The 13990-nt window shown below is 37.2% G+C and overlaps 1 protein-coding gene across 1 annotated transcript in view; it reads left to right on the forward strand.

Moving 5' to 3' along the window:
* The window catches only part of JAZF1 (JAZF zinc finger 1), a gene marked incomplete at both ends in the record, with an annotated part of 198060 nt that overhangs the window by 63765 nt on the left and 120305 nt on the right, over positions 1–13990 (forward strand). The gene's annotated exons all lie outside the window — the stretch shown is intronic.

Here is a 13990-nt window from a genome sequence, read left to right on the forward strand (position 1 = left end):
AACCCTAAATCCAGCAGCAGTAACTTATAGCAGACTGTTAAAACATGAAATTGTGGTTCTCACACTGTTACTTAGAGTAAATGCAGGAGTCCCATGGGGAAATATTGCTGTCAGTGTTACTCCTATGAAAAAAAGATGTATGGTATGCTTTATAATCTGCAGGTTGAGGTGTGGGGTTTTTTTGTTTGTTTGTTTTTTTACAGGGTCTACTCTACAGTGAGTATCATTAGTTTTAACTTTAGGAAAGATATTAAAGAAGTCTTTCAAATTCTGGATTGATGGTATGTTCTTGCATGCAACCTTTTCATGCTCACCAGCCTCAGGGATGGTGTATGCACGTGTATTCATGAAGAGGCAGTCCATGAGTCATACTGACCCTGTAAGACCAATGTGGACTTCAAAACATAGGGGAGTGTCTATGTTTTTGTGCATGTAGCTGACTGCAAATACTAATCTTTATGGTACGAAAAGTTCCTATTGGAACATGTATAGATGGTTCAGGGTGGCTTATTAAGGACCCTCAAGCATTTCCATTTAGAAAGTTTCAATATTTATCTTCTTCTCTTTTCTCTCTGAACAGAACAAGAGAAGGCTTGTGTTGTATACCTTTGCCATGTATCTCACGTGAGCATGTGGCACTCTGCTACAATGGATGAGCGCTGACCTTTTTAGGTGGAATATGCTCCTTTGGATTGAAAGAGAAGCAGCCCTGACTATGGGGCAAGCAGAGAAGCTTGTGAGTTACAGGGTAGAGGAAGCAGGGAAGGTAGTAGTAAAGATCTGAATGGGAGAGGCATGCTGATATTTGCAAGCAAAGACCCATATTCAAGTCAAAGACATGACCAGCTTTATGGTTATTTTATGCATAAAATGCCAGGGATCAAAAACAAGGTATGAATGAGCAGGATCAGTTAATAAACCAATTAAAACAATAAAGCTTAAAGTTGGATAAGCGTAGGTGTATAATGTTTTGCTTTTTAGCCAGTGTCTCCGATTGGTAGGGAGGCTGTTAGCAAGAACATGAGGTGATAGATTTTTTTAATTTACTTTCCTGTCACATTCCATGCTAGAGGAGAATTAACACTACTATCATTGAACTGGGCAGGATCAGATGGAATTGCAATAAGTGGTGGTTTAGAGGATGCCTCTCTGGAAACAATATTTGATAGCTGGGATGGGTCAAAGACTTTCTGGAAAGCGTTTTTCTTGGCATCTCTTTTTAGCATTTCAAGAGGAAATCAGGTAATGATATAAAATAATAGCTTTTCTGCAGGAAGGTACCGAAATATTATCAATTGGTGCCTAGCAGTCTCCTATTTGAAAGACCAGAGGGTTTCAAGGTAAACTTCAAGCTAGAATAAGCAATGAAAATATTAGAAGAAATATATACAGTAGGCAGGTTCAAAAATGACATATTGGGATATTGGCAATGTGTTTATATTAAGGAGATGTGTGCTGTTGATAGATGTCACTCAAAAATTTTAAGGCATTCATTTTGTGAAGACTGTTGTGAAACCAATTTGAAAATTAGAGTGCAGAGAAGTACATTATTCATAACAAAGTTTACTCCAGTTACCATAAGATAGACAGACATTAATTAAAGACATGCTCCTTTGTTAGTTGGTATAAAAATCTCTCAACTTCAGAGTCTTCAAAATGCAAAGTTATTTCAATATATCAGGAAGTAGCAGGCTTGCCAAGATGCATTAAAGTGATAAAGACACTTGAAAGAAATTCAGAAGGAAAGATAACCTTCAAGGCAATAAAAAGCATGCACATTGGTGTAACTCCAAAAATAGATTGTATGGAGATAAATACGTATAAGGTCTTTCACAAACCTGTGTGAACATGTGCTTTCGTGGGAGAGCACTGGTATGTGATCTATAAGTGAATACTCCAAATTGGTGCAAAATAGCATTTGCCCTTTGTGAGAATGTGTGGTAAACATACTAGCAGAAAATGAAATGAAAAAAGAAAAAGCAAATAAGTACCGTCATCTTTTGCGCAGAATTTACTGATAGCTTTTACTTGGGGAGAAAGTTCTCTGGTGGAAAAGGAAAAGATGTTTTTAAATTGTGAAACCTTCACTAAAAAGATGGGTAGTTGCCGGATGGATAGTTTGTCTGTATTGTAAAAACATTTATTTACATATTAATTTGAAAAATACTTCTGGGAGGATAAACAGGATTTTCTTCTGTTGAGTGAATACAGCATCCTGAACATTGCACTTCCCTTTGCTAATAGAGCAACCTCCTGTTGAACTGCTTGATTGTTACTTCACTGCATCATATCTCTTTTAGACAAAAATAAGCTGTGATTAGCCATTTTTTGTTTTGATATTTAAATAGTAACAATATGTATACCAGCTGACACTGTCCACTTTGGAATAGCTGGCTTCTTCCTTGGTTTCATCCATTCACATTCACCTCTTCAGATAGGGAGAAAGATACAAAGGCGGCTACGGACAGGGGTTTCTGCTTCTTTTAAGAAGGTGTATTTATTCAGGTGAAATTATAAGAGTGCTTAGAATTTTACATTAAATTGTGTGTGGATGTGTGTGGTGTCAGCTGCTTTTAGTACTTCATAGCCAGTTGGCACTTAAACGTTGCCAACATTGTACCTGAATCTATTGTTCTCTCTGGTAGTACTACTGAAAACCCTGGTCCTTCTAAGGAATCATCTTTTACCCTTAAACTACAGTTTCAAAGCTGTGACATTGCTTTGAAGTTTCCTGTTCATATATTATCACGGGGGAAGCTGCCGTGCTGTTTGACAGGGACACTGGGGTGAAGGACTCGGGGTCGGGGGGCTGCTTTTTCTCTGGACACAGTTTTGCACCTCAAATGAACATTCTTTTCCTCATTACTTTTGGGTCACTTCTTTGAGAGGAATTCATAGTAGGCATAAAATTTCAACACAGGCTATTTAAAATGCTGCTTTTATTCTTGCCTGTTAACTCTCACAATTGAAACCCTGAGGAATATTTGAAAAGTGCTGGTCACAATTTTGCAGGTAATAAGATCATAAATAAACATCTATATGCAGATAAGGACTTAACAGAAATCCATCCCTTGAAGGAAAGCCTACTCTGCAGCTCTAAATTGCTGGATTTATCTCAATAACATGCAAAGTACTACAAAATACATGTGCGCAACACCCCCTAAACAATTAGAGCTATCTATCCTGTTGTGGTGGGATTTAGGATTGGAAAGCTGAGGTTAGATTGACTAGGTATTACGGGGGAGGGGGATTCTTGAGAATGTGTTGTACTTGGGAGTGATTCCCCCCCCCCCCCGCGGTGATAAGCACCTGCAGTTCCCATTGAATTTCCCTCTGAGAATCACAATAACCAAAATATGACTTGACTTACACACACCTCTGAAAAAAAAGTTAAAGCTTTGCATAAATTTTAACTCTGGTGTAGTTCGATCATATTAACATGTAGATAAGCATAAACTTTCACGTACGCACATGGACAAGTAGATAGCAAAAAATTCTGACATTTTATTCTAAACTATATACTGACTACAACGAAAAAAAAAAGCTGACTGAGTGGGCCATGAGAAACAAGAGACGACAGAGGTTCATTTGAACCCATTGGAGAAACATGATGAATGGGAGAAATAAATGTACAATGTTTTTTTTTCTGCCGAGTTTTGGGCAGAGAAAGTGGGTAAATTTTGGCTTGCCTCAGCTGTGACAAAATGAGCACCATGATTATTGATGCCCTATTTAACCAAAGTATGGATCCAAAATTAATCTGACAAGCACCAATGTGCCAGTTATTTTGTGTGGAAGACATTAATTGCTCTTAACCAGACAAAAAACAATGTGATGAAGGAAGAGTAGGTCAAGGTAGCTCTGCTTGACAGTCTAGTTTATGCCTAAAGAGAAGGGGCAGAGGATTTTTGGTTTTATTTTTTAATAAGAGCCTCAAAAAATCATAGAAAGCTAAAGAAGATAGAAGATGAAGGGGAGGAGGTTTTGGTTTTTTACTGTTGTTCTGTTTTACTTTAAAATACTGTTAATTTGTGTATTGCTTCTTGTCTGCTGAGAAGTGAGTCTGTGTTTATGACTTTTTTTTCTTTTCCTGGCAAAATCACCATGTTAAAGATTAAATTTTAGTCACTGAGTGTGTGAGTTGATAGTGATAGTAGACTTATTTGTGAACTCTCGTAGAGACCAGTAATGTTTTCAAAAACACGCAAATGGAATTTCAAGGCCATCCTTCTGTTACAGGTATTTCTTACTTGGTGTTTGGTATATTGTATCTCAACATCACTTGGTGGTGTAAATGCTGGGGTAATATAACAGCCATAAAAAAGAAGGTGCTCGTTTACTGAAAATAAATCAAATGTAGGTTTAACAAGTGCCACTGAAAGAAAGTTGTGATCTGAATTTGTAGGGAGCTAAGTTAGGCTGCTGTAAAATCTGTCTTTGGTTGTTCACACAAAAGTAATAACAGAAATTACTGTTGCTCAAATTGTTTTCTAAATATTTAGAAACTGCATAGCTGAAATTCCAGATGTATTTTCCTTGATTTTTTTTAAAAATTATTTTAGACAGATAGATAGTATAAAATTATATATATAAAATGTATATATGGGTTGATGGGGTTTTTTTTTTCTTTGTTTTCCTGCTAGCTGATAGACGAGCAAAAGGTACACTTTTTATATATATAGCCAGCCAGAAATAAATGTACTTTAAGTAGCTAGAACACACACAAATAATTGTTCAAGTTTTCCTTGGCATTATTTGGTGAAGATATTTTTGGTATTTTTTCTTTCTGTGTTTGTGTGTGCTGTTCTGTGTCTGTTATTTCATACACCACCCAAACTTAATCCTGTTACTATTTTAAGTATGGATCTTTTTCCACTTGTATCTGTGCTATCTTGAGAGGAGGAATTTTCTCCTCTCATTCTGTTCGCCTGAAAGCCAAAAATTTAGCAGTGTTTGCAACCCTTTTTGCATGAATGTTTCTAGATTACCCTCCCCATGATTTTTTTTCATTCCTGTCAGCAGAGGTGAATGGGCAGGAGGTCATATTTGAGGACCTTAGTAATTTCATCACATTATTTTAATACTGTTTACAACTGCAATGATTATAAAGACCTCTGTAATTTGTAGGTGGATTTTTCTTTTGCAATTTCGCTTGTTTTTGAAATATTACAGCAACTTCTTGTGTAACGTGTCTAAAATAATTATAATTTCTGTACACGTTAGATACCCAATGTTAAAGCCTGTAATATTTGTTGTAATCTTTAGCACTTGTAATGTTTCTCTGTAGCATAAATACTTACTTGAAATATTGCCTTTCATTTTAAGTTTAACAATGTAAATACAAAATGAGTTCTTGCAGGTTTCTTCTTTTATACTGCAACTGCACCTGAGCCCTGCAAAGTACTACTTTTATTCTCTCGTTTTGGCGCTCTCTTAAGCAGAGACTGCCAAATAGTTTAAATTCCTCCTCCATTTGACTCTGTCTGTAAATGCGGTGCAACTGCTCCTAGCTTTCTGCACTCTAGTCCTAGAAGGAAATTCCCTCCCTTCCTGCCCTCTCCTGGATACTGTCAGTACATGGATAACTGTAATATTTGAAATACCAAGCAAATCCAACCCCTGTTAAGGGCTGGAGTGATGGGAGCTGTGATGTTCTTTGAAGACAGGATATCCCATGCCCTCCTTTACTAGCTGATCTGTGTTTTAAGAGGTAAAAAGAGTGACCCCTTACATGAACCTTGAGAAGATCCACCTTCCAACTATAGTTAATTAACAGCTATTGTAAGTCTATAGACAGTCATACTAGTGCTAACATCTGCAGTAGGGCAGGGTATGGAACCCCATATTACAGTAGTACCTCATTAAAAGTTTCTTAGGTACGCTTTGTAGCTTTCTAGTATGCAGCATTAAAGCGGGAAGAAGGGAAGCATTAAACATGTCTACACTTGTGATTTAGGGTGAGTTTTGCCCAAAATAAATAAAGCATGCATGTCTTTGGGATAGTTCTCCTACTTACAAGTAGCAGCATATTCCCTCCTTGTAGAACATTTCCTTTAGTCATACGATGCTATTTTCAACTGAACGCTGTGGGCTGGCTGGTTGGATTCTCCCTCCTTAATGCTTTGAAGAAAAATTAGACCTGGAACAAGAGAAAATACTCTTTAATACTTCACAATACATGCTTCGCTGTTGTGCTTGTAGGTATTTAGCAGACGGAACAAGAGAAAATACTCTTTAATACTTCACAATACATGCTTCGCTGTTGTGCTTGTAGGTATTTAGCAGACAGAACATAGTTTCTTGCTCTTCATAGTATAACTTACTTAACACTTACTGTATGTATGTTCTAAATTTGGGCAGGATTTGCAAAATCTAATTATTGCCAGGTTTTTTTAATTGTTTCAGTAAAACTCCATCATGCCTGTTTGCTCAATGTCTGTATTGCTGAGAGTTTCCCAACTAAGAGTTGTTCTTCCAGTCTTCCAAAATAAAGTCTCCACTACTTCAGAAGAGGAAAAAAATGGAATTAGAAGATGAATCAATTTATTTACCTTCAAGTCACAACATATACTAATAACATACTCTGAACATACTAAGAGTGATACTCCACATGTTTGGGTTTTATTTTATGTATGGTGGCTGACCCAAGGATTGAAGTAGAAACAGAGTAATGTTCTGATATTTTTCTAATATTCTGATTTTTATATATTGAGAAGTAATTTATTTCTTCTGTTCCACTACAGTTGCTGGGACTACTTTGAGGCATTGATACACTGATCAGAGTGAAGAGAAGCAATTTAAAATCTGAGCTGTCACATCAGTAGGAGAGTCCCCAGTAGAATAGCCCTTTTGTTTTGACCCAATAGAGTTAACATACAGGGGGTGAATTTCTGCTGCTGAGGTCAGCACAACTTTACTGGGACAATGTTTTCAGATGTATTACCTAAAATAAGGTTTTGGGTTTATTTTTTTTTAAGTGCTATTTCTGGTATGCCATTTGTGATCCCAGATTAAAGAAGTGTTAATTCTTTCATTTTTAAGATTTTCTCCTTTGCTCTGAAATTATCAACAATTTTTGTAATGGTAAGTCTATTTACGTGATGGATTTCACTCATGATATTTTCTGTATTCAAAGAAAAGTGAATGTCTGTTTCTATACAATATTTTATTCTAAAAAGTACGTTTCTAACTGGTGAAATCTCCCTTTTCCCCATAGGAACTGTAAAACCCCTACACTGTATATAATTGTCCAACACTGAGTAGTCATTGTATGTTTGACATCAACAACTGCTGGCCGTTTTCATATTATTACAGCTGCTCCAACTTCAGATGATGATTTTTTTTTTTAATTCACTTTTAAAATAAAATTCATAATGAAATATGTTGCCTTTTGATTTCAAGGAGTGTACTTACTATGTCCTGGTGAGGGAGGGGGTTGCAGAAACATACGTTTAATTTCTGTGGTATCCCTTATGTCCTCATCTCCTCAGTTTCTTCTTTGTTTGATACTTTGTATGTTATATAGTAACAAAATCACACAATTACATTACAAATTGCACTAAATTCTTGTTTGCTTGCTTTTTTAGTATATGGAAAGCCAAATTCATAGTAGAAATGCTAAGGTTTTAGAACTGCTACAGCAGGAAAATATCTTTCTGTGATCAATATATTTAAATTGTTAAGATATTTCTATCTAGTCTTTATTCTATGAATTTTTTGTAACTTGCTGTCTAACCAAGCTCATTAAAAATACTTGCTAAAAAGCTGTGCTTGAATCTTTAATAGATGAACCTTTTAGATCTTTTTTTTAAGTTATGATTTGCAGTAACAGCAATCTTTTATGAAGACTGTGCAAAATATAAAAATTTGTCTTTCATCATGGAATGAAAATTTCAATTATGGCAAACAACATTGGTAGCTAATTAATGCTATGTTAAAATGGTGGTAATACTTCAAGTTACTATCTTTCCCAAGTTGACATTGTGATGGATGACTATTTTTGAGATATATGTGGTAGCTAAATGTCAATTCCTGTTAGTTTTATTGAGTCCTCCTAACACTTTTTAATTAGTGTTGTGCCCTTGAAAATGTACATAATGAACGCTGCCATACTGTACATGCTTTGCAAAGGAACGCATGGTAGCACTTACACACAGTGTGGTAATCCCACGTATAAGAATGGGGCACGTTTAATACCAATGTAGTGATTTCTTTTTAAATTCAGCAACCTTATTCAGGATCTACGTTTTGCCATTGTCGATACCAGAATTGGAATAATTGTTAAGTGCTCCACATTTTTTACAGTACTGAAAGGGGAAAGTCCACTTTATATTAAAATATAATGTTTCTGGAGATGCCAGAGAAGTCTTTCTAGGATTACCTGCCAAACAAAGCTTTTATGATTATTGCAGGGTTGTAATAAATTCAACGTGTCTGTATCTGCATACATTTTTAAGAAGTTAGGGGACTTCTCTGGGGGAGATACAACTGTTATGTGACTTCCAGCATTAAGTCTAACCAGCTAGCTTCTGTATATAATATCTTGGTTTTGTCTTTGGAGTTACTGCTGGGAAAAAATGGTTATTTTTTGTCAGATCAGATTTCCTACACAGCTACCCATATACCTACCTGCATGTAAGGCAGTCATCTCTGTGTGAGGGGAGGAGGTGGTGTGAGATACCTAGATTCTATTAATTCACAGCTAATATGGTGTGGTGGCTTGGAAAAGCTCAAGACTTATCTTTTACTTCCATGGGAATGATCACAGATTCTCTTCTTGAATCAGTTAAGACCTTAGATTTCCAAACCATTAAGGAAATGCATTGTTGGTATTCTACTGGCAGAAGCATTCATAGGACTGCTGTCTAGGGCCAAAGTGATTGTGGGTGCTATTAAACTTCACAGTTCCTGATTTTTTTTTTTTTTTATACCAGAAGAAATAAAGAGCACAGCATTAGGTGAAGTTTAGAGGTTTGATGGAACTAACTTGAATGTGAATTTGGAATAATTTAGATTTTCAAGGCTTGTAATATGTGACCGTTGTTAATCACGCTAGCAAGCTAGCCATCTGTCAACGTGGACGTGATTTACAGTATTGGTATTAAGCTTTGCACTCTACCAAAGGTAAAGGTGATTTACCAGCTTCTAGTTAGGATGCTTCTTCTGATTATGCACGAAATATTTAATATTCTATGACAGACTAGGGTGAATCATATTTATCATTAGCAAATATTTCTCTCTTAAAAGAAAGAGGAGAGCAATAGTACCAGGAAAGAAACCCTGGCAAAACAATGTAAGTGGAAAGTGGAATATGCACCAAGATTCAAGGGAAATATTGGTAATTTAGAGATTGATGTAAATCACCATATCCAAATATGGGTTCCTTATCCATAAACCGTATTGGTGCTCTGAACAAGATTAAAGGAGTCTAATAAAGAAATCAGCCATTTTGCAAGCTGTTTTTCAATATTAGATTACTCTTCCCTTTCTCTTCACTTCTCCTGAAGGTAAAATTTAAAAAGGTTGAACGTTTTTGTTTATGAACAGCTAAATTACCATAGATTACTGTTAAGGTTTGATATCAGGCCAAGATTCATTTTTACTTGATGGCCTAGTGTTTAAGAACAAGAGATGTCTGATGGGGTACCCACTCTTTCTTGAGTGCCTGCCAAATCTTGTATGTCAGCATTCCCTCTGATCTTTTAATGGGGGTTAAAAGGAGAAAACCAAGGTTTTTATTGCAAGTGGAAAGTAGTTTGCAATGGAGAGATTTAGTTTTCTTTTAGTTATTGTAATGATGGTAGTGCATCAAATACCATTTTATTTTTATAGGAGCTTTTTTCTCTCCCCCCCCCCCCCCCCCCCAATACAGTAGAGAATAGGAAGAGGGAAACCTCTCAGAATTTTTGTTAGATAATGAAATGCTTTAAAAATATTCTTTGAAGTATACAAATGAATGTTGGACTGAGCTTCACAGTTGTTTTGAGATATCATGAAAGGCAACAGCTTGGCACCTTTTTAAAGTACCTTTGTTAGTGCTGGGGATGTGTTGTCTGGTATCTGCACCCAGGATGGTCACGGGGGCTGTTTGACCCCTTCAGTGGAATGTGCTGGGAAGCAGCCAGCGAACTGCAACACAAATCTCCGTGGCTTTTTCCTCTGGACTTTCTGTTATGGTAAACCCGTGGGCAAATTAACAGGGCATAGATGTACTTACTGAAAAATTAAGCTTGCTTTTTCTGTAGTACTTAATTGAGACTATAATCCCCTCAAGATTTTACCATCTTTTTTAAACTATTAATACTATTTCCCTTTCTATTACATTCTACTTCTGAATAATATTACTGTTTCATCTGAGCTAAATCCTTCAGGTTTGGTTGGTTTCCCCCCTGCCTCACTATGGGAATTCAGATCTGTCTTCCGTTGTACGATCCTGTCTGTCTTCGCTTTCCTTGATAGCTGCCTCAGCTGTAGCACTAACAGTGCCACCAGGAAGAAAAGCAGACTGCAAGCCTGCAGCTCTTCCTGGGAGCTGTGGAAATCCATGATCTCTTTCTCTGACCAAATGACCTGAAATGTGAGAGCGCTGAAGTTGCTTCTGCAAGTGTGTTTTTTTCTGTGGAGTATAACAGCTATGCTTTGTCAACTCAAAATCCATCTTTTCAGGCAAAAATGTAGGGGTTTTAGACTACCAGTGAATAGTGGATGAGAGTTCACTATGTGCTGTTGGAAGACAGTTACTCACAGCATCAGAATTTACGCAGAGTGTGTCAAACAGCAGTTGTTGTCAAAATTGCAATTAAAAACAAACCAACCAACCAACCTGTGTTTAACCTCAGGAAAATAATTTAGTCTCACGTAGGTGGGTGAATGATGGAATCACCTGCAAAGATCCCTTCCACAATTTTTTCTTTCTTCCCTTTCTCTTTTCTTTTCAGATGAGGTAGGAAAAAAATAATCTGGAAGTGCTGTTTCCTAAAACTACATATGTATATTCCCTATTCTGGTCCATTTGGCCTTAGAATAAGTGTGGCAGCTTTCTGAGAATTTTCATGAGCATTTTGCTATACCTTATTGATTAAACCACTAATGCTGTAGAAAACAGTTCAGATTATGCCATCTCTGGGTAAGCAGTTTGACCTATCCTTTCCATAAAATCTGTCTATTTAAGAGGACTGTACCCTGCATAAGGAGCCTGTTTGAAAAATCTGTTGCTAGGAGCCATTAATCCTAATGAGTTTGGCAAACCTTGTCAGTCATTGGGTTTTAATACCCATACACTAAAATAATTCTGCCTAAATCTCATGACCCTACTTACTCCAGTAAATATGCAATGTAACGTGTAATGCAAAAGAACATGGAGTGCTGCAGGTGCTGCTGTTTGATTTCAAGGGGTAGAGGGATGGCAAGAAGTTTAAGTAGGAACCAAACGCGCTGAATAAAACCTGTGGGGGGCAGCAGTGACTCAGTTCATTCAGGAATGGGGCCATAATTCCCCTAAGGACTACCCTTATGTCTAGCCAGAGTTCACAGAAAGCACCTTAATTTAAAAAAAAAATTGCAGAATGAAGAGCAGAGCAACACTGAGATGTTTTGGCTCTTGGGAAATCTTGTTTTTTCCCTTGGGCTCCCTAGCTGCTGCTGTGTGCTGGCCCAAGCAAGCAGGACGTGGGCACCTTTTGCATTTGTGTCCCAGAAGCTGCTGGAGTAGCTGCTATGCTGCCCTTCCTGCAGCTCTGGTGAAGATCGACTGATTTTATTTTCAGCGGCAGCTGGACTGCTTGAATCTGTTCTGCTGTCAGTGAGCTTGTATGTCTCCCTTTGTTGGTAGACGGCTAGGCAAGAGTAATTTGTGTGGATGGAGAAAAAGACAGAAGCTGTATAAAGTGTGCAGATGATGTAATGTGGGTCAAACCCCTGCAGAAAGAGGTGTCAGAGATGTAATGTTGATTTTATGTGCCATAGTTGGGTTTGGTGGTTTGGGTTTTTTTTTTTTTTTGATGCAGTTCCCATTGTACAAAGTTGGGAGGAGGAGATGCCTAATTTTTAATACGAGCAGTTTACAACCATTCACAGTTAAAGAGTTTATAGGATTCTTGGTAACAAAAGGCGGTCTAATTATAGAGGAAAGGAAAACAATATAGTGAGGATATTTACAATGTGTGACCTATTTGAATTATGATCTTGTTAACTATGCAAAAATGACAAAAAACAGAACCATCCCAGTGAATTAAACGTTTAGCCTTTCATTAATGAACTTTTCTAATATAGAAGATATGGAGGAGGTTAATTTTTTTCCCTTTAACATCAAAAGAAGCTTGCACTTTGGGTGAACCTGTACTTTCTTAAGATTCAGCGCACTAGACTTCAAACTGGAAAAAAATGACAATATTTTTTCTTTACAACTAGCCCACACTAGAGTGTTTAGTTTCTGCCAGTAAATCACATGCCAGGGTTTCTACTGCCCTTTTAAATCAATTGAAGGTGTGATTCCTTTCCCTGTGATTTTTGTTTGACTTCCCTTTTGTAGTTGATCTTAATTGTTCTTATTTGCAGGCTTTAAATGTTGATGGACTGTGTCATTTATAACCCTTTTTCATTGCACAATGACCTTCATAGGGAAATTTCATACATGTTTTCATTGGGCTTTGGTGGTGTTTTTGTTTTATGCATGTAAGTGAAACTGGTAATAAAAATTAGTATGCAGAAGTATGGCTTTCTGATTAAAGCAATGCTATAAAAAATCTGCTTGTACTATAGATAGAAAAATTTCAAAATGTTTTGCAAACCTATGCTGAAACTGTGCTAACACAGATTGCCAAATGTAATATCCCCAGTGAATAAAATTTCATTTTTTTTCTGGATGAAAGCAACCAACTGTGAATTTTGCCCCTAGACTAACACTCCACATAATCTCAATTGCAGTACTTCTGCCCATTGCATCTTCTTATTGCTGTGCTTGGTGGGAGGACTTGTACCCTGTACAGACTGAGGTACAAAGAAACCCCATGTCCCCTGTTACAGGATTTACTGGTCACCCTGTGAAGATAAATGAGTTTCACCCAAGATATCTTGTCTCTGCCATGAAGCTGCTGCTGAACTAACAAGGTGGCAAGGGGGTGAAGAGGTGATGGAGAAAGAGGAATGGTGTTTGCTACAGTGCAGTGATAGTAGTGTGTAATAAAGTTAGGGTAGCTTTAGATGTGCTCAGCTCAAGTGTAGTAACAGCAGTGTACCCATGTAAGCATGTGGCTGGGCACAGGCTGCAGGAATGTGGAACCAAGCAGAGTAAATCAGATTTAACCTCCAGGGTAGTCACAACCATCTTCACATTGGCTCTTAGATTAAATTAGACATGGAAGTCCAGAACTAATGGTTTGCTCTGATTATTTTCAGTAGCAGTGGTCAAAAAGACCACTTTTGTATGTTTCTGCTTCTTTGGCTTAGTCAAAGTTGATCTGCCCTTTTCAAAAGGGTATGAGATAGGTAAGCAGGACAGTCCTTCATTTTTTTTGGCCCCATCCACTCCATGCAATTTTTGAATCACGGACTTTCTGGCATGTAAGGCAGATCATGTGAAAGCTTTAGTATGTGGACTGGGATGTTGTAACTTGTGCAAATTTGGCCTCCTTGCTGAAGGTTGATAACATCAGCAACCCATCTCTGGGAACAAGATGACCCTCTTCCCCTCTTGGAATGATGCAGTTTGAAGTTAGAAAAACACAAATTAATTTGGGTTTAGCTAATTTATGGCTGTACAAGAACAGAACTTTCTCATCTTAGTTCTTCCTTGCTGTACTTCAAGAAGCCTATTCCAACCTTTTTTTCCCCCTGTTTTGGCCAGGATGACATTAGCTGACTGTGTTCTCTTGTTCTTGTTTGTTTTCTATTTTTTAGGAAGCAAGGCAAATCACATGCTTTATCACTCCTCTTCTTTTTCTCCTTCCACTTGCAACTTTTAAATACATTGGCTGGTTTCAACCAACCCTGA

This window comes from Platalea leucorodia, assembly GCF_965183815.1.
Source record: "Platalea leucorodia genome assembly, chromosome: 1".
In the NCBI taxonomy this organism is placed as follows: Eukaryota; Metazoa; Chordata; class Aves; order Pelecaniformes; family Threskiornithidae; genus Platalea; species Platalea leucorodia.